Raw genomic sequence first — 21,172 nt, forward strand, 5'->3', positions numbered from 1 at the left:
TGCTGGTGGGGTGGAGGAACCAGCGTCCAGACCACGTTGCCCGGGGCTGAGGGGCCAGCCCCATTCCTCCATCACTGTAATGTCATGTGCCTTCCATGAGCCCTCTGGGGGCTGACCCCTCGATCCTCTGTCCAAGGACCACATCTCTTAGTCTAAGTGAAGAACTGCTACGCACAGGCTCTTGTTAAAACGTGAACTTTAATTGTAAAAATCATTTTCTGTAAATATAGTTATATCAACCTCCCTGCAAAAAAAAAAAATCCACTTTTCTAATGACACATCTGATCCTCAACTGAACAAATAAGACAGTATTGTTTAATTTCTTCAAGAAAAACTAAAGTCAAGCCTCTTGCCATGAAATTCATTCTTTCTCAGAATGAGCCTGTGTTGTTTTTGTTAGGTGCTGCTGAATATGACTCATAGGGACCCTATGAACAACATATCTGAACCCGGTGCCATCTTTACAATCTGACACACTTAAGCCCACTGCTATAATTATCATGTCAGTCCACCTGGTTGAGGGTCTTCCTCTCCTTTGTCGTTCCTCTTTTTCAAAGCATAGTATCATTCTCCTAGGAATACCTTCTCCTAGCAACATGCCCAGACTTGTATGTGCCATCCTTGCTTGCAAGGAGCATTCATTCTAGTTGCACTTTCTCCAGAGCATATATTTCTTCTTTTGGCTGTCCATGGGATATTCAGCACTGTTCTTCAAAACTACAACACAATGGCATCAATTCTTCTGTTATTCTTATTCATTGCTCAGCTCTCAGTAAGATAGCAAGTCACTGAAAAGACCCTGGTCTGAAGCAGGAGTGCCTTAGTCCTCAAACTAACATCATCACTTCTCCATAATTTGGAGAGGTCTCTGACAGCATACTTTCCCAGTGGACTATGTCTCTTTTTTCTTGACTGTTGGTATCAAGTGTACTGATTGTGGATCCAAGTAAGATGAAGTTGTTGGTAGTCTCAATCTTTTCTTCATCTATCATAATGTTGTCTATCATCCAGCGGTGAGTATTTTTGTTTTCCAGACATTGAGATGCAATTCATATTGAAGGTTGCAGTGTTTGGCGCTGTGCAGCAAATACTTCAAGTCTTCCTCACTTTCAGCAAGCAAGGTTGGATCACCTGCATACCAAAGCTTATTGAAAGTTTTCCTCCAACCCTGATACCACTTTCTTCATCATAGCTGCCAGCTTTTGGAATAATTAACTCAGCATACAGATGACACTAAGGACAAGAAAACTGTTCCATGATGTTTTTAAGTCTTCACAGAAGCAGATCAACACATTTGGTTGGTAGCCAAACACTTTAACCACTGTGACACCATGATTCTTCCATACGAAAATGTAGAACATAAAAATCAACATACTTTCATAAAAAAAGTTTTCTTAAGGGAGCTCTGGTGGCCTAGTGGCAAGAAGCTGCACTGCAATCCCAAAGGTACATGGTTTGAATCCACCAGATGCTCTGCTGGAGAAGGAGGAGCAATCTCCTCCTGTACCAGTCAGATCTGATTTGACGGTACACATAGAAATAAGAAAATAAATGAAAAAAAAATGTTTTCTTTAAATAAGAAGAATCGGAGGGGAGGAAAAAAAGGAATCATCATCAAATTTGTTCATAAATGGATAAAGTGGTAAATGGAAACAGAAATCTGTCCAATACAAATTAATTCTGATAACAAAAATCATGAGTTTGCTTATATTTTACTAAACTTTAATACTGATCATTACATATCCTTCCTTATAGTCTATAAGTGTTTCTATTAGAGCTATAAAGACTTAGAATGAGAGAAATGGGTATAAAGGATACAATCAAGATAGCAGAAACAGATGAAAAATAATTATCACATAAGCTACTGATCACTGCTCTCCATACTCCTAACAGACATGATTAATCAGTCAAGGCCTCTATCCAGAGAAGCCCTGTTGTATCATAAAATATCGTTTTCAGTACTGTGTCCCAGGCAGTTATAATCAATCTTGTATAAGCTGAAATGGAAAAGGAAACCTGTGGGCCATATGCAACTAGAAAAATGCATGTATCTTCTAAGAAATCTTACCCTGAACTACTATGCCACTTAACTTGGTTGGTTATGTGGTTATAGTACAAAACCATGCTAAAGGGAAAGTTGGCAGAATTAGGGGGTTAAGATAAAAAACCCAGTCTGCAGCACGGTATAGCACAACCTCAGAAAATATCCAGATTTTATTACAGCCATCAGTGCTCTTTCCTATCCTCTACTTTCCTTTCACAGATAATTGAGTATTGGCTCCTATCCCACCATTGTGGCTCTTTCTGAACAACCCCTAGAGGGAGATGAAAAAGACCAAAGAAGACATATTTTATAGAGCAATTAATTATGAATAAAGATTGTTCGACCACATTCTCCTTGAATCAACTGTGGTGAATTGGAGGTAACACAGTGTACAATTTAGAGGAAAATAGCTCCCTCACCTATATGAAAGTAAACTAAATGTTATAATATCATAAGTTTTCAACATGTAGTTCCTTTATTTTATGGTTACAATTGTAAAAAAAAAATAATGAACTTTTCTCTTAGATTTCAGACTAAATAACACCTAATAATAAGGACTATGTGGAAAAATGGGAGCTCTGTAGTCTACTGGGAGTCATACTGTTTACCCAAAGGCAGTTTGCTAACCTCTCTGGCAGACTGAACCCACCAGTGGTTCTGAGAGGGAAAGATGGGCAATTTCCTCCCATGTGGTTCCCAGCCTCAGAAACCCACCGGAGGGTCAACAATGCTTCAGTTCCAACACAACGGGTGCAGTGGGAAAGGGTTGCAAAGAGCTAAGTGTCTTCAGATCCGAATCTGAATTTGAACCTTATTTTTGCTACTCACTAGTTTACAAAAGAACAAACAAGTCTGTCTCAGAGGAAGTGCAACCAAGGTGTTCCTTAATGGCAAGGATGAGGAAACCTCACTTCACATACTTGGGGCATGTTATCAGCAGGTGCCAGTACTTGAAAAGGACATCACGTTGGAAATGGTGAAGGATCTGAGAAAGCAAGGAAGACCCTCAACAAGAAAGACTGAATGTAGCAATGGGTTTACACACATTAGAGATCACGAAGAAAATGTAGGCTAGGGCAAAGTTCAAAATCTGTTACTCACCATGAGTTGTCTACTCAATGGCACCTAACAACAATAGCTTTTAAAGAACTGTCATTTACATTAAATGAAACAATGCTTATAAATATACTTAGCACAACATTAGAAACCCATTAGAGACCATGGCAATGAGAATGAAATGAGAGCACATCTACTTACTGTAGGCACATGATACATGCTCGTTACTATGATTCATCACTTCCTCCTTACCATCTAGTGAAAACCTACTCAGAGCTGGCCCTCCATTGGGTTTCCAATGGTGTAAATCACATAAGAGAAAATGACTCAACTTTCTCCCATATAGCTGCTGCTGGATTAGCAACGCCAGAGAAGTACAGGCATTGGATTGGCAGTACAACTCCCTGCGGACTATGCCACCAGAACTCTTAACATTCCAAAGAGCAGCCGCAAAGCATGTAGCATCTGAGACATTTAAAGCCTGGCTTATTTCCATCACACAACAAGTTTTTCATGGTTCAGACTGTTCTTGACAAAACATGTTGGTCATCTTCTTTACCACACAAGCTTGAGGGTTGTTAAATCTCCAATCTCTCTGCCTCATCTTCTCTTCTAAGTTCATATTTATCCTTGGTCAGTCTTGTAGTATTTTTTTTTTCTTTTTGAGAAATACCACTTATAATTTCCGACTATGTTGTGGTTATTGTTAGACAATGTCACGTCGCCTGTGATGCTATATGTACAGCAGTTCCAAGCATGATGTCCTTCTCCAAAGACTGGCCTCTCCTGGCCACATGCCTAAAGTATATGAGGCAGAGCTTCAAAAGCCTAGCCTCCAAGGAGAAACTCAGTTTCACCCTCACCAAGACATACTAATTTGTTTTCTTGGCAGTTCATGGTATGTTAAAGACTCTTCTCCAGCACCACAATTCAAAGTAATCAATTTTGCTGTCATCCTTAGTCATTGTCCAGCTCTCTGATGCATAGCAAATAACTGTGAAGACTATGGCCTGGATTAGGTGTACGTTAGTTTCTGTAATGACATTGTTGCTTTTCAGCACTCTGGAGAAATCCCTGACAGCAGCTTTTCCCAATGCAATTTGTCTTTTGATTTCCTGACTGCTGGTGTTTAAAAGTGTTGATTGTGGAGCCGAGCAAGCTGTAATTGCTAACAACCTCAATCTTTACTCTAGCGTGGTGCTGCCAATTGGCCCAGCAGTGAGAATCTTTGTCTTCTTGATGTTGAGCTTCAATCCATATTGAACACAACAGTCCTTGACCTTCTACAGCAAGTGCTTCAGATCTTCAGTTTCAGCAAGCAAGGTTTTGTCTTCTATGATACATTACCTTTTCATTCCATTATTCTTTTTTTTTTTTTTTAGAAAATCACTAAATGTCACATAAATGGGATTGTGATAAGAAATATAGGGTCTACATATACAGACCTTTATTATATGCAGGAAGCTCAGATTTAGGAACAAGAAAATTAAAAAAAAAAAAGCCACTCATCCACATTCTTCCAACAACTGCCTGGAAAACAAACAGTTCTTCCATTAAAGGTCACTGATTTGTTATTATACCTTAACACCTGGGCAAATTAGTAAACACTTTTTTAAAGATAGTCCTTTGTTCTTGTTAACCTCATCTGCTACATTCAAGGAGGTTCATGCATTCATATAAAGTTCACTCCGAGAATTTATCAACCAGCAGCCTAGTACTAAACAAACAGCCAATAGAGAAGTTCTGGATATGAATAAACGCAATCACATGAGTTTGACAGGAGCAAACCATAAATCTTGGGTGTGGCCAGCTCCCAGCACTGACAAATGTCCTGTGATGGGAAAGCAGATGTCATTCACTGTCTGTTTTATGCACAAAGCTGCACAAATGCACAAGGAAAATAAAAGCCTGCTAAAGAAAAGGGCACTCCAGACCACCTGTGAGGATGAGGAATTCCTAGCCCAGGTGGATTTACTGTTGGCTTTGTTTCTCTTGAAAAGTCTCTAAAATCCATTTCAAGAGTCTCAAAGCAGTTACTGGAGTCTTCTAATCATGAGAGTTAAGAACATAAATACCAATGCATGAATTAAGACAAAAACTAAAGATTTGCTATTTTCTCCCTGGGTAACAATAACCTTACACAGACGCATATGCATCAAACAATTCCGGCTTGGGTTCAGGCTGGTAAACATCTACTACAGAAAGCAATTTACTTTATGTGGTCAACTGTCTATCAGAGAAAGGAGCAGATGTGAGAGCATAGTTGGGAGGTAAATATTATTGATGTCAAGGATGGTTATCTGTAAGACTAACAGGCAAATCCATCTTAAGAGCCATTGGAGAGATGCCCGACACAGTACTGACAAAGGAAAAAATGTACACTAGGGTCTTCTAAGCCGCATCAAAGTCAATGGATGTGGTGAGGGGGTTTTTGGTTGTATTTTTATTTTGACTTAAGGCTACCTGATGCCAGGTACATTTTTGTGAGGCTTTTAAAGCAGATAATCTATAGAGTTAAAAATATATTTTTCTGTATTTTTAAAAAATAATTTTATGTGTATTAATTTGAGTTTAGCTCTGTTGGAATTTTGGGGTGAGCATCCCTCCATTTTCTAGGGAGAACTAAACAAGTCAAGGTCAATACAAAGGACCAGGAGGCTCTTTGGAGCTCATTTATGTAACACTGCCTGTCACATGGAAGTTCCAGCCAACAGATGAGGGCTGGTTCCTGCTCCTGGATTTAGCTCCACAAGATCTCTGTATGGCAGCAAACAAGTCCATGGCTTGTGTTGCAGCTTAAGAGGAGGGGGGAAAAAATGTGCAGCTGCACTTAAAAAGATAAAAATATCCATCAAGGACAACTAGAGTAGGCTTAGATACACAATTACACAGATACACAGAACTAGCAGGAACTACACTGTTCAGAAAAGAAGAGGTCAAAAAGTCAAAAGACAAGGTTTCATGGATGAGATGGTGTTTGAGATGAGCTAAAAAAAGTCAAAGAATATATTTCACAACAATCAAGAAATCAAAGGACAGTCACTGTGGAAGATACTGGAATTATCTTGCAGATAGAAGTAAGTCCCAAAGACGAAGTCTTTGTTTCTTGATGTATCCAACAGAACCATGAAAAGCTAATCTGTCAGCTGTTATTGTTAGGTGCCACTGAGTTGAATATGGCTTATAGTGATCCTCGAACAAAGGATCTGCACCTTATCCTAACCTTTCCACCCTCACAAACTCCAACACCCTCAGGTTATTGCTGCAGTCACTGTGTCAATCCACCCGGTTGAGGGTCGCCTTCTCCTTCGCTGTCTCTTCACCTTCCCAAGCATGATTCCCAGCTCCAGTGAATGTCCCTCTCTAGTAACATGCCCAAAATATGTGAGATGAAATATCATCAGCTTTCCCTCCAAGGTTTGGAGTCCCTTAAATCATAGTCTTGGAATAAAATGAATAGTGTTAAAATAAATATAGTATTCTTACAACAAAATATATTTTCATTTTTATTTCAGCCAAATATTATTCTCAATTACAAATTTTTTTTCTACAAATATTTCTCTTTCTATAAAGAGAAACCAATGCACAGCTATCATTTTAACTACAGACATCTAATGACATTTCTCTTCATGTTAATATCTAATTTTAGCAATTCAAAATTTGAATATAAATATTGCCGTTGTTGTTGTTCTGCATTGTTGAGTCAGAACTGACTCATAGCTGAGCACCCAGTCAATTTTCAGAGGCTGTAGACTGCACGAGAGAAGACTATCCCTTTTTCTCCTGAGGAGCAACTGATGGACTTACACCACAGCTTCTTACCACTCAGTCATCAGAGCTCCTTGAATGACAAATATTGTTGTTAGGTGCTGTTTCTGACACACTGCAGCAGTCACGGTGCCAATTCATTGCAATGATGGCCTTCTTCTCTTTCACTGACCTTCCCCTTTCTAAGCTGGATGCCCCACTCCAAGGTATAGCTTCTCCTAACAAAGTATGTGTGATGAAGCTTCACTGCTCTTGCCTACAAGGAGCATTTTAGCCACACTTTTTCCAAGACATATTTGTTCATTCAGGTGGCATACAAATAGTAAAAGCTAAATCACTTTACTGATACAGAACATTGCAGTAGAAAAATGAAAAGAATTATGCTGATGAAACTATTATTTGTGTATTAGACTGAAATGGTTCTTTTACACACATCCTCAGTGGTGGTGTTTTATTTTAGGTGTTATATCGAGTCAAGTACTCACAGCAACCCTGTGAACAACAGATCTGAACCCTGTCATATCATGTGACATCCTCACAATCTCAGACATACTTGAGCCCATTGCTGCAGCCACTGTATCAATCCATCTGATTAAGAGTCTTCTCTTTACTTCCACCTTTCCAAGTATGATGTCCCTTTCCAAGGAAGAGCCTCTACTAGCAACGTGCCCTAAGTATGTGAGACAAAGCTTTACCACTTCTGCCTCCAAGAAGCACTCTGGCTGTACCTCCTCCAAGTCATATTGTTCTTTTGACAGTCAATGTAATATTCATTACTCTTCCCCAACACCATAGCTTAAAGGCATCGATTCTTTTTCCATCACCCTTAATCATTGTCCAATTCTCAAACGCATAGCAAGTGATAGAAAAGATCATGGCCTGAATCAGGTGCATTTATCTTCAGTAGTACATGTCAGACTGCTAACCATAAGGTTTGTGGTTTGAATCCTTGAAGTACTCTTTGAATGAAAGTTGGACAGTCTCCTTCCATATAGACTTGGAAACCAGTTGAAAAGTTGTTGTTAGTCAGACTCTACAGCATTCAGTTTGAAGTTTTTTTTTTTAGTTTTACTGAGAAGTAGTAGATATAACTGTCCCCAATTGATAGATTTAAAAAAAAAAAACCACAAAAATTCCAAACCCACCAACCCATCAACTATTTAGATAACTACCTGAATTTACTATCACAGATATCTCAGTAAGATATATGAAACCTGGATGAACCACTGCAAGTCTGTTCCCTGGGCTGTGGAGTCCTGGGAAGATACAGCAGACTCACGTGACACATTTGCCATCCAAAGCTGACAATGAAGGGTGATGTGCAGGATGATAAAGGATTACACAACAATGGCTTCACTGACAGAACCTAGAGACCACTGGCTCTGCCTTTCTACTGCCCTCCAAACTTGTTGTGAAATCAGAAAAAAAATCCAGTGATCCTAATCCCTAATCAAGGGTAAATTACAAGTGAGAGAGTGAGACTCAGAGGTCATGATTATTGACAGCAAACACCAAAAAGGTGCTAATAATAAAATGAGGACAATGCTACCATTTGTATGATTAAAATGTGCCACGCCAAGAATCATGCTAAGTACATTATCTCAGTTTAAAACAACAACTTCTAGAGATTTATCCCCATGTTATAATGGAAAACTGAAACTTAAGGGCTGTTCACACTTTGCCACGGGTCATAGGTGAACAGTTATGGAAACTAAGATTTGAATCAAGTTTCATATCACTTCAAAGGTTTGGTGGAGTATTTTTCTGTTTTATTTTTTAAATATAACTTTGACAGACAGGGTGCATGAAATGCATGTAAATCAATCTGGGTGTTGGGAGGAGGCATGAAAAGTTTCTTGGGAGAGATGAGTCTTGACATTAGTTCTCATCCTTCAGTAGAATTTTGGCAAATAAAAGAGGGGAAAACATTCCAGATAGAGAACTATAGAATGATACAAGATCTTCAAGGAATGACAACTAATTCAGTATTGTTTTGTACTGTAAATCACACAGGAGGAGACTGCCTATCTTTCTCCTGTGGAGCAGCTAGTGGAGTCAAAGGGCACGTTTTTGGGTTGGCAGGGCAACTTCTTACTACTAAGGCCACCAGAGAGCAGAAATGAGGTATCCAGTAGAAAAGAACAAAGTGAAAGAGGCTAATAAGGAGATTCTATTTAAGCTAAAGAATGTCTCTCTCATTAGCAAAGGAGAGCTAGTGAATCATTTTAGAATTTTTGTATAGTCTGGGATGGGCAACCAGAAAGCAGCAGGGAAGGGAAGCTTCCTCAAACTGCAGTCAAGTAGAGGACGTTGTTGTTGTTAGGTGTCAAGTCATAGACAACTCATAGTAACCCTATAAATGAAAGACCTGAACACTTGTATAACTTTCATCATTTCTCCACGTTCAACCAGAGGCAAGCGGATGCCACTTCCGTTTCCAAGCCTTATTTAATCTGGAGCTTTATGAAACACTGTCTACCTTAGGTAAAGATTATTACATTTGACATATCAGTGTCACAGTGTTCAACATCACAGCAACCATGAGTTATCTCTGTACAGCAAATGGACAGACCAGTGCTATACCACTTAGAAGAAGGTTTGACCATAAACAAAAACCAGGCCTGGGGGCCACAGATTAAAATTTCCCACTTTTGGCTTGGTAGCACTTTCTGTCCACTAGGCCAACTGAGCTCTATGTTGTTGTTTTTGTTGTTGTTGTTAAGTGCCGTTGAGTTGTAGATGGCTCAAAGCGACCCTATGGACAAAAGACCTGAACAACTGTATAACTTCCATTGTTTCTCCAAGTTCATAGGGTTTCCAGAGGCAAGCTATTTCAGAAGTGGATTGCATCCACTTCCAACCTTGTTTTAGTTGGGGAGCTCCACCAAACACTGTCTAGTGGCTAGAATACTAGTACATAAAACTTGCCATATGTTCAGCCTGGATTACAAGAGGCTATGTGGCACAAGGTATATCACTGTTAATGTCAAATGGATCCTGACTAAAAGCAAAGAATACAAGAATGTCTAGTTATGCTTTTATTGACTATGAAAAGGCATCTGACTGTGAGGATCATAACAAATTATGACTAACTTTAAGAAGAACTGGGATTAGGGAGCTCTGGTGGCCTAGTTGGAAGAAGCTGTACTGCAATCCCAGAAGCGCGCAGTTCGAATCCACCAAATGCTCTGCTGGAGAAGGAGGGGCAAGCTCCTCCTGTGCCAGTCAGATGTGATTTGATGGCACACACACACACACACACACACACACACACACACATATAAAAACACTGGGATTCCAGAACACTTAGCTGTGCTTATATGAAACATATACCTAGACCAAAAGGCTTCAGTGTGAACAGAGCAAGGAAACAATGCATGATTAAAATTAGGAAAGATGTACATCAGTGTTGAATCCTTTCTCCATACCCATTTAATCTGTATACTTGTGCAAATTATCTGAGAAGTGTCACTTTATGAGCAAGAATGTTACACCAGAATTAGAGGAAGACTCATTAATAACCTAAATCCGGATAATATAAGCTTACTGGCTGAAAGTGAGGAAGACTCGAAGCATTTGCTGCACAAAGTTAAAGACTATAGCCTTCAACACGGATTACATCTAAATATCAAGAAAACAAAAATCATTGCCATTTGGCCAATAGGCAACAACATGATAGACGGTGAAAGGACTAAGATTGTCAACAAGTTCATCTTACTTGGATCTGCAATCAAATACTTGATGTCAGCAGTCAGGAGATAAGGAGAAGTCGGCAGTCAGGAAGCTCTTATTGTTCCTCAATAATATGGAGAATTATTATTTGGAGAACTCTCCATGTCTTGGAAAATGTGCAATCTGAGTGCTCCTTGGGGGCAAAGATGATGAAGTTTGTCTCAGATTCTTTGAGCATGTTGCTAGGAGAGATTATTCCTTGGAGAGAGACATCATGCTTGGGAAGATAGAGGGACAGCAAAGGAGAAGAAAGCCCTCAACCAGGTAGGTTGACATAGTGAGTGCAACAATGGACTCAAGTACGTCAGAGATTGTAAGGATGGCACAACAACATATGGTAGATATTTCATATAATGTAATATTGTTGTATTTGTTGTTTTTGTTAAGTGTTATTGAATCAAATGAGACTCATAGCAACTCAATGAACAAAGTATCTGAACCCTGTCCTATCCTGTGCCATCTTCACAGGATGCTCAAGTCCATCACTGCAGTCACTATGGCAACTCACCTGACTGAGGAGAAGACGAAGTTGCTAACAGTGCTAACCTTTGTCTCCATCTATCATGATGTTGTCTATTGATCCAGTGGTGAGAATTTTTCTTTTCTTGATGTTGAAATGCAATCCATATTGAAGGCTGCAATGTTTGATCTTCCACAGGAAGTGCTTCAAGCTCTACTCACTTCCAGCAAGTAACATTGGGTCATTTGCAAAATGTAGTTTATTGATGAGTCTTCACAGAGTCACTATGAGTCAAACATCAGAAAACAAAGGCAAATGATAATGAGATAAAGTGTTTGCCTTGAGCTGTATGTAAATCGGAGACAAGAAGAAGACATGAGCAAGAGAAGACTAGAAAAGGACAAGGTTTTTGACTGAGGTCTAGGTAGAGAGTAGTGTCCTACACATGGATAAGAAGAAGTCTGGAGAAATAATATTTGGAAGCATTGACGGCCCTGTGGACTCCTCAGAGAGCTCTCTAATTGGCATCTTAGAGTGGAAGAGATTGTTGTTGTTGTTAAGTGCTGTAGAGTCGCAGGTGACTCATAGCGACCCTATGAAGGAGAGTCCTCAACGCTTGGGTGCCTTTCATCCTCTCTCCAGGTTCATAGGGTTTCCGGAGGCAAGCTATTATGGAAATGGATGCCACTCCTCCTTCTAAGCTTGTTTTCATCGGGGAGCTTCACACCACTCTCTGTCTGCATTGGGTAACCAACCATTAATGCATCTGACACATCAGTGTCACAATGTTCAGCCTCACAGCAACCACAAGTGACTGCTGTATGGCAACTTGTACACCAGTGCTATACGATCTAGAGGAATGTCTGACCAAAAACAATGAAAGATTGGCAGAGGGCCGCAGGCCTGAGGGCCCTACAGTGTCTTAGCAACCCGACACGCCCAAATGCTGGGAAACTCCCTGCTCCAGACCCCCATTCACCTAGCAAGTCCGCTTTGCCAAGCCCCTCATGGGCTCCAAAGAACCACCACACGTGCTCGGAGTCCTCAAGCCTATGGCGCCTCCAGAAGCCAGAGACCGGATTCAGCTGGCATTAAATATCCCAAGACCCTACGCCGGGCTTGACCGTTCAGTGTCTTAGCAGCCTGGCACGCCCAATTGCTGGGAAACTCCCTGCCCCAGACCCCCATTCATTTGGCTAGTCTGCTCTGCCAAGTCCGTCGTGGGCCCCAAGGAACCACCACACGTGCTTGGAGTCCTCAAACCTACCGCGCCTCCTGGTAGAGATTAGGGCATCTATATAAAATATAACTTTACTCACTAGGGAATAGGAAATAAACCAATTAATAAACTGTACATATTGCCAGAACTCCATAAAACACTCTTTACTGCTGCTCAAATGCATTTTTTACATTTTATTATAAAACATGGAGTTAGAGAATGATCAACTATAAAACACTTGCTTTACACTATAGAACAAATTAGGTCCACTTCCTAACTGAGGTCAACCATACCAACAGTATGAAACACCGTAAATCACAATCCAGCCTGGCTCTTCATAGACTTTCCATTTTACAAAGCCTGGGGGGTCAGAAATCAAATGCTCTGGTTTATGTTCCCAACAAAGTATTTTCTACCACAGTTTCTACCTCATACCTGATGATGCAAATCTAATTTAAATACACCATTTTACCTCAATCTCAGTAGCACAAGATCCTACACGGGAGACAGTTTATGGGGCATTGACACAAGAAGGCCTTAAAAGTATCGACACAAATTTTGCCTTTCCCAGGTTCTGAGCAGGTCTACTTGAGCCTCTGCCCACCACACACCTTAATGAGCCAAATTTAGAGCAAAGTGAAATAACATTTGAGAGAAAGGCAGAAGAACCAGTTCTGGTTGCTTTTCCCCCCGCCTGTATTGACCACCCTGGTCTCTAACCCAGGTGTCAATAAACAGTTTATATAGTGCCACAAAATAAATATTATGGGTTTTTTTTAAAAAAAAATTTGCAAGCCATATATATTGTCTTTGTTGTCACTAAAAATCAACAGAATATGTAAACAGAGGGACTAAGTTCCAATAAGAGTTTATGGTAAAATCTTGGAGGCTGAGTTTGGTCCTGAGGTGCAGATTAGCAACTCAACAGAAGTTAATCAGTTAAGTATTTGCCTGCTCTGCTATATTTCTCTGTTGCTGGAACTTGATTCAGCCTACCATTTGTTGTCAAGCTGATTCCAACTCAGGGCAACTCCATGTTGTGAAACTCTACACGGTAAACTGCACTTCCAAGAATTTTCAAGGCTATAACTTTTTGGAAGCAAATCTCAAACCTTTCTTCTGCGGCACAGCCAACTTTCTCTTTAGTAGGCAAATATATAGTATTTGTATCTCCCAGGTACTTCTAGGCCTTAGTTTAGCTTCCTTAAAACACAATGCGTCCCTCCTTTGTCATGTTCCTAGCTGCTGCTTTCTTGCTAGGACTATAGTATTTACTTAATAATACAAATGATGGAAGAAGAAGAAGGATGTATATATTATGAAAAACAAGTCCATTGCTGTTGAGTCAGTTCCAACTCATGCACTCTTCCACTGGTTTCCAAGGCTGTAAGTCTTCAGGAGGAGGTTGCCCGTCTTTCTTGCTCTGAGTGGCTTTTGGATTTAACTGACCGCCTTTCAGTCAGCAGTGCAGCAAGCTATACACTACACCACTGAAGAATTCGAATAATATTTACAAAAGTCAGCACATATTGAGAATTTCTGATAGAGTAGATTCTTTATAAACATCCTTACAGAATCCATAAAACAATCTAATGAGATAGGTATAATTACCATCTTCAATTTGCAGATGAAGAATCTGAGGCTTTGAAAGGTAAATTTTCTTCTCACGGTCATACTCGGTGAAAGTAGGTTCTGACCCCAATCTGTCTGGATGCAGACAAAGCTGGAGCGCTTAAGTGACATCGTGGATTGCTTTCATTCCCACGTAGCTAGATAGAAGGTTTGTATTCAGACTTCTCCCCTATCGCTGTATTCAGGGAGTCCACACTTTTGTATTTCCTACCCACATCAGCCAGCCAAATGCTACCTCCCAGGAATGGCCCTTCTGTCTTTTAGCAGTTTAACACTCAGGATAAACAGGGGAATGAGTGTCAGACACTAACCACCATGACCAGAAACTGTTATGTTTATGCCTATTTGTCTTCCCCAACGACTGTGGTGCACTCAAGGGTGTTAGAGATCATTGCATATCCTAAGCATGTCCCTCAGGATCAGAGACAAAGCGGGAATCCTGATGTGGCTGGTAGTCTCAAAGCACAGCCTGTGTTTCCCCGGAATACTCCCATATGAAAACAAGGCTGGGGAGGCTGAAAGACAGACAGTTACATAAACACACCCAGCAGGGGCCTCAGACAACACTGGATGTATAGAAGGCTGCTCACAAGAAGTACCCAAATATAAATTTGAAATCAAGTCAATCAGACTATTTGAAAACCTGCTGAAGTACATGGTGAAGAGGGGAAAATTCGCAGCATTTCACTGTAATTTCCTATACCCTGTTTAAGAAAAAGGGCAAAATGTACTTAAGTGTTTGATCCTCATTCCACCTCACCAAGTATTCCAAAAGGCAGGAGAGGATATGTGTGTAAATTACAGTAACTCATGATCAACTTAGGAAAGCAACTAGAGTCTGAACCCACCACCTCCATTTGACCAGTCTCTCTGTCCCATTCTTTTTCTTGTGCTGAATGATATTATCACACATCACCACCAACAAAACTGTTTCTTTAGGGCTGATCCCAACTCAGGGAAACTATATAATGTGCCAGAACAGAACAGTGCTCCATACGGCTTTGAATGGGTGAGTTTTTGGAAAACATCGCCACCTCCAGCTGGACTCAAACCAGCAATCTCAGCTAGTGGCTATTGTCAGGAATTGTTTGCATCACCCAGGGACTCCTCAGACATCCTAACTGAGGTCCTCGTGATGAATCCTTCTTCACTCCCTGCTCTATGAATCCCATAGCTGTGCTGTAGCGCTCCTGCACAGTGAGGAGACCACAGGTGCTGAGAAAATGCTTCTGAGCAGCCTCTCCGAGACCACACTGTGTGGTAGATGTTTTGACATGAGCAGGAACCACCAAGGCCCAAACCTCCGTCCTTTTTCCCTCTGTGCCTAGTTGTATAAAACCACAATGAGACACAATTGATGGGTAAATTATTTCTAAATAGCTACCCGTGCACAATCTGTGTACAATGTATCAGACGAAGCTAGACTGTGAACATGGCAGCAAGTGGGCTGAATTCTCACCCTCAATAGAAGGAACACCCAAGGGAGACATACCAAGATGTAAAGTGGTATGGGGCCCAAACTCAACAACCTCAGAGTAAATACAGTTGTCAATAAGAATAAAGAGACACAGATACGGGGAGGAAAAGAAAACAGAGAAGAGTCAGCATTCTAAAAGTTTTATGAAAAATCTGTAAGAGCCAGTGAATTCCAAATCAAGGCAGTTAAAGAAAACAAGAATTTTTAAATCTGCAAATTTTCAAATTTGTCTTGGGGGAGTTTTTCTTCAACATGTTAGATATTTATCATTACTTACTATTAAATGCTTTTAAAAGTCTGACCAAATTCTTTTTTATTGTATATTCTCATTTTTATTAACAGATGAAAATAGTAAAGTGTTTGACTAAAATACAAAAGGCAAAGACATAAATTTCTTCTAATGACAGATTTTAACAATGGTATTGAAACTTGCAACATTACCTACAGGTTCAAGCAGTAAGCTACAGCTTTAAGCCAGTAGCATTTTCAGACAGTTCTTTCACTCATCTATTCCAATGCAGTGTTCATTATCTATATATATGACAACAATCTGGAACTACAAGTGCATTACAAAGAGGACTAGAGGGAGAGAAAGGTGCAACAAGTAGTTAATGAAGGAATGAATAAATGAAAAACCAACGTTTCTATAAATAAATTTGAAAAATACATATTCTATTTTTTTCAAAAAAAATAGCATTCTGCTTCTTCTTGTTGTTGTTATGTGCCATCGAGTCACTTGCGACTAATAGCGACCCTATGGACAATAGCCCTAAACCCTGCTCTATCCTGTGCCAATCGCACTGCCTCTATCCCAATTACCCCAGTCACTTAATCAATCCACCTCATAGAGGGTCTTCCCCTCCTGTGCTGTCCCTCTACTCTACCCAGCATGATATCCCTCTCCAAATATCTGTCCCTCCTTACAACATGTTCAAAGTATGTCAGATGAAGCCCCAGAATCCTTGCCTCCAAGGAGCAGCCTGGTTTAACCTTTTCCAGGATGAGTCTGTATGTTTTCTTAGCAGTCCATGGTATATTCAATACTCTTCTCCAGCACCACAGCTCAATGGCATCAATTCTTCTTCTATCCTCCCTAGTCATTGTCTGGCTCTCTGACGCATAACAAGTGATTGCAAAGACCATAACCTGTATCAGATGCACCTTAGTTTCCAGAGTGACACCATTGCTCTTCAGTACCCTGGAGAGGTCCCTAACAGCAGACTTTCCCATCATTCTGCTTGGGTAGGAAAAAAATCAAACCAGTAGCATCTTTAACCTAAGAATTAGACTTAAGCTATTCTTTCTTCCAAAGAATGATAAAACAAATTGCAAATATTAAAGGATTTGCCAAAATGAAAATTGGCCTATGGCAAATTTATAAAAGGCAATGCCTTTGAGTGGCAGTGTTGGAGGAGAGTATTGAATATAACATGTACTATCAAGAGAACAAATAGATCTGTCCTGGAGAAAGTAAAACCAGGGTGCTCCTTGGAGGCTTCTTGTCTCATGGACTTTGGGCACATTATTAGGAGAGGCCAGTCCTTGGAACAGACCATCACGCTTGGACAGGTGAAGGAGGCTTAGTGCAAAAGAAGACCTCTGACAGTAAGGATTACTGTGACTATAGCAATGGGGTAAACAAAGCGTGTTAGAGATGGTGAGGCTGAGCCATTGTTCATGGGGCTGCTTTAAATCATAATCAACTCAGCAACACATAATAACAACAACATGGCTAAGTCCACAAAATTTAAAAGAGCTTTATCCGGGTACATGAATAGAAGTACAAGAGATATGAAAAAGCATAAAGTGACTATTATTAATCTCAGTCATCATTGTTAAGTCACTTTATAAGCATGCCACTTTAATATTGAGCCTTGCCATTGTTTTACAGTATTTTAAATAGTATGTGACCATAAAAGTAAGTTCAATGCTAAGATAAACTCTTCCCTTCGCCACACAGTAAAAAGAAAACAAAATTTAAGAATGAACTCTCATGCATTTTAATCATCGTAAGAGTATCACTATTCTAAGGGGAAAAAAATTCAAAGTGAAAAAATATTACACTATTTAACTCCTGTCTCCTCTCTCAAACTGAGGATATTTATTTTAACACTAGTTTAGAAACATTGCATAGCATTTTATTTTTAGAACACCAAAGACAGACAAACGCAGTGATCAGATAAAAGCAATATGCACAAATCTCATTCATGGTCAAATTACTCATAAGCAAACCCATCTTAACAACTAGATAACCATTGGAGAGATGTAGATAATTGGGTTAAAATAATCAAGATTACTGACAAAGCAAAAGACAAATGACTAATGCAGAACATGGCTGTCAGAACTCGTCCACACAATTTAGTTCAAATTTGGCAACATCTGTACCTAAAAATGACCTAAACAAAACACATCCAACAATAGCATACCATTCAAAACCAGAGACTGCGACTCTATTGGCATAGTGGTTATTTGAAATTAAACAGAATATGCAAAACTGATAAAAAAAATTAGCCAAACCACTATGTCAAGCATACTTCAAAAAAGTCACTTGTCATATTTACATGCAAAAATACTATCTTATTTTTTTAGACTACTCCAAGTACACATAACGGTGAAGGCAGGAGTTGTAGCATACTAAATAAAACTCTCCCCAGTGGTAAACCCAGTCCAGAAAAAGAAAAAAAAGAGAAAGCTTTTTATTTAAATATGATGTAGACTGAACAATGAACATGACAAAAACCACAACCTTACTCCTTTATACATGTACTTTTGTTTACCAACTTTTTGTTTCATACTAGAATTTTCCATTATCTAAATTATTCCTTTGTTTACTTTTACAAGGGCATCACTTAACTCTTTTAATCACCAGGGTCCTAATTAGCAATTAGAGTCTGCGTCAGCTGTGACCCTGATGCTTGAAGGTGTTCATGTTGCTGGGAGGTGCCTTCATTGAGGCATGCACCCATGCCTATGGTAGGTAGGCGGGTGTGGGGGGGAGTGAGGGGTGATGGATGATAAAACAGTTTGAACATTATAGTACATTAACACAGATTTATACATCTAAAACCCAATATTCAAAAATGATCACTTATTCCTAAAACAGTTACCCTGTCCAAATGGAGGTATCAAACCAACACAGAGACATATACTGGCTGTGAGTCGGAACTGACTTAATGGCAATGGGACTGGATCTTTATTAAAAATTACTGGGCTCATTTATTTTTAAAATGACTAGGCATGCATACTTACACATATTTTCTCCATAAGTTCTTATAAGCTAATGAACTCGATTAGGATGTTCACCATTTTTTTTTCCTTTTCATAGCCTGATTTGAAAAAAAAAAAAAAAAAAGCCACATCTTCAGGGAGCTCTGGTGGCCTAGTGGCAAGAAGCTGCACTGCAATCCTAGAGGTATGCGGTTCAAATCCACCAGATTCTCTGCTGGAGAAGGAAGGGTAATCTCCTCCGGTACCAGTCAGATTCGATTTGACGGTACACACACACAAAATGATAAAATTTTAAAAAAATTAAAAGAAAATCCACATCCTCACTGCTTTCCAAATGCCCCAGAAGGTGAGTTCTTATTTTCCTCCTTTGATTTCTCTCCTTCTTTCAGCAAACACTCATATAATTAATAATAACCCCCAGCTGACAGCCAAGTACTCTTCCACACATGTCAATTAGTGTCCTAAGTGCTTTATATATTAACTCAATTAATCCTTCTACCAACTGGATGAGAAAGGTTCTCTACACTCCCCATGTTATAGACAAGAAAGCTGAAGTGCAGAGAGATTAAGTAACTTGTCCAAGGTCACACAGCTAATTAGTGGCAAAGCTGGGTCTGAGCCCAGACAGACTGGCTCCAAAGGCAGTGAACAAACCATGAGGCTCTGCTGCAAAAACATTAAAAGATGCAAGGAGAGTCTGACTGCTTTGCCCATGCAAAACTAGTACAGAAAAATCTCTGAAACTAGGCTCTGTGTCCATAGCTTTCACCACTAAAAAAAGGACTGAGAACATTTGGGGACAAAATTATCTGTAAATACTACTTTCACATAGCTTTCTAGAGATTTTAATTATTAAGCAGAAATAGCCTTTCAAAAACCTGGTTAGTCAATACTTAGAAATCAATTTCATGAAGAAAAAGAAGAATACAAGAGGTTTAGAGAAGCAAAGGCTCAAATCTACTAGTAAGAACAGTACTAAAAGTACTAATTTGTAAACTAGACCTAAATGCTTCAGGAAAGACAATAACTGCATCAGTTATTGGACAATGTAGTTTGTAAGCCCTTTAAAATACAAAGATTTAGAGAAACCTTTGGAAGGATAATTTGACAAATTATCCATTGTCCTAAGTGATATCCTTAGAATTCATCCTTTGGAAATCATCAGAGATAATCTTTATGAGTGACCTTTTAGATAAATTTCTTTTAAATAGGCTATTTTAACATTTTCTTAAATGTATAAAAATTAAGTAAAATAATTATATCTCTAGAATAAAAGAACTGTTCAATGGCACATGAAAACCAATAGAAAATTACATGAAAGAATACAAAATCTCTTTCTCTAGTTTTAGAGCAAGTATCACACCCATCTACCTCTCTTATATAAATGCTTTGTAACACAAGTAATCATTATCTCCAGGAAAGGAGATTAAACTAGTCTATATTCCTCATAGTGCTCTAATCTCTTAATAATTTCTAACATGAATCACTATTAATATTACAATCTGATAAAAATTTTAAAATTTTGAGGGGAAAAGGCATTAGATCATGTTTAAAATCAGAAGCAAATCAGTTTAGCCTGTTTCTTACATATCATTCATAAACTGTTAGATCATGAGACAAGTTTATACAAAATAGATGGATTTTAGCCAGGAATCTGACAATTCTTCATGACATCAATACAGACAAAATACAGAAATATGGGCTACCTGATATGTTAGTATCTGTAGGTAGATTTGTTATCACTTGAAAGGCTGAACCAAATACCCTAGATGAAGAGATGACAACAGGCTGCCTCCTGAGCTCCGGGTGTGGCTCACTCATCCTACTCAGCTGAATGGAATACATGATTTGAGTATTGATTCCAAAGAAATACTTTTCAAACTTGTGGCTATCACAAAACTGAGACACACTGAGCATGTCCGTAACTTGTACGCAAACTTGAGTTGTAGTTATTGCTGTAATATGCCATCAAGTTGCTCACAACTCATAGAGACCCTGTGTACAACAGCTCTGAACCTGCCCTATCCCAAGCCTGTCTCACTGACTCTGACAGACCTAATCTCACTGCCCCAGTTACTGTGTCATCCAATCTCATCTGGGGTCTCCCTTCCTCTGCTATCCTTTCACCCTTTCAAGCATGATGTCCATCTCCAAAGACTGGTTCTCCCAGCCACATGCCCAAAGTATGTGAGATGGAACTTCCAAGTCCTTACCACTAAGGAGAATCTTAGTTTTATCCTCTCCAAGATAGACCTATTTGTTCTCCTGGAAGTCTGTGGTATGTTCAATATTCTTCTCTAGCATAACTCAGAGGCATCAATTCTTCTTCTGACATCCTTAATCATTGTTCAGTTCTCTGATCTATAGCAAGTAATTGTTATTTGGCAAGTTTACGGTAAACTTTAGTAGAAACTGCTAATATTCACCATGTTTCTGGAAAACAGTACCAGTTGTAAACCTTAAATCTTGACATTTCCTATTGCTATTGTTTTGTACCATAGAGTCGGAACCAACCCATAGCTGACCCTCCAGTGGGTTTTCAGAGGCAGATAATCA

General features: G+C 39.4%; 1 protein-coding gene across 2 annotated transcripts in view; it reads right to left on the reverse strand.

Moving 5' to 3' along the window:
- LOC102871340 (small conductance calcium-activated potassium channel protein 2-like) overlaps positions 1-21,172 on the reverse strand; it is a 258,815-nt gene that overhangs the window by 226,174 nt on the left and 11,469 nt on the right. The window lies entirely within an intron of this gene.

This window comes from Elephantulus edwardii, unplaced genomic scaffold (genome assembly GCF_000299155.1).
Source record: "Elephantulus edwardii isolate Elephantulus edwardi_28Jun2011 unplaced genomic scaffold, EleEdw1.0 scaffold00050, whole genome shotgun sequence".
In the NCBI taxonomy this organism is placed as follows: Eukaryota; Metazoa; Chordata; class Mammalia; order Macroscelidea; family Macroscelididae; genus Elephantulus; species Elephantulus edwardii.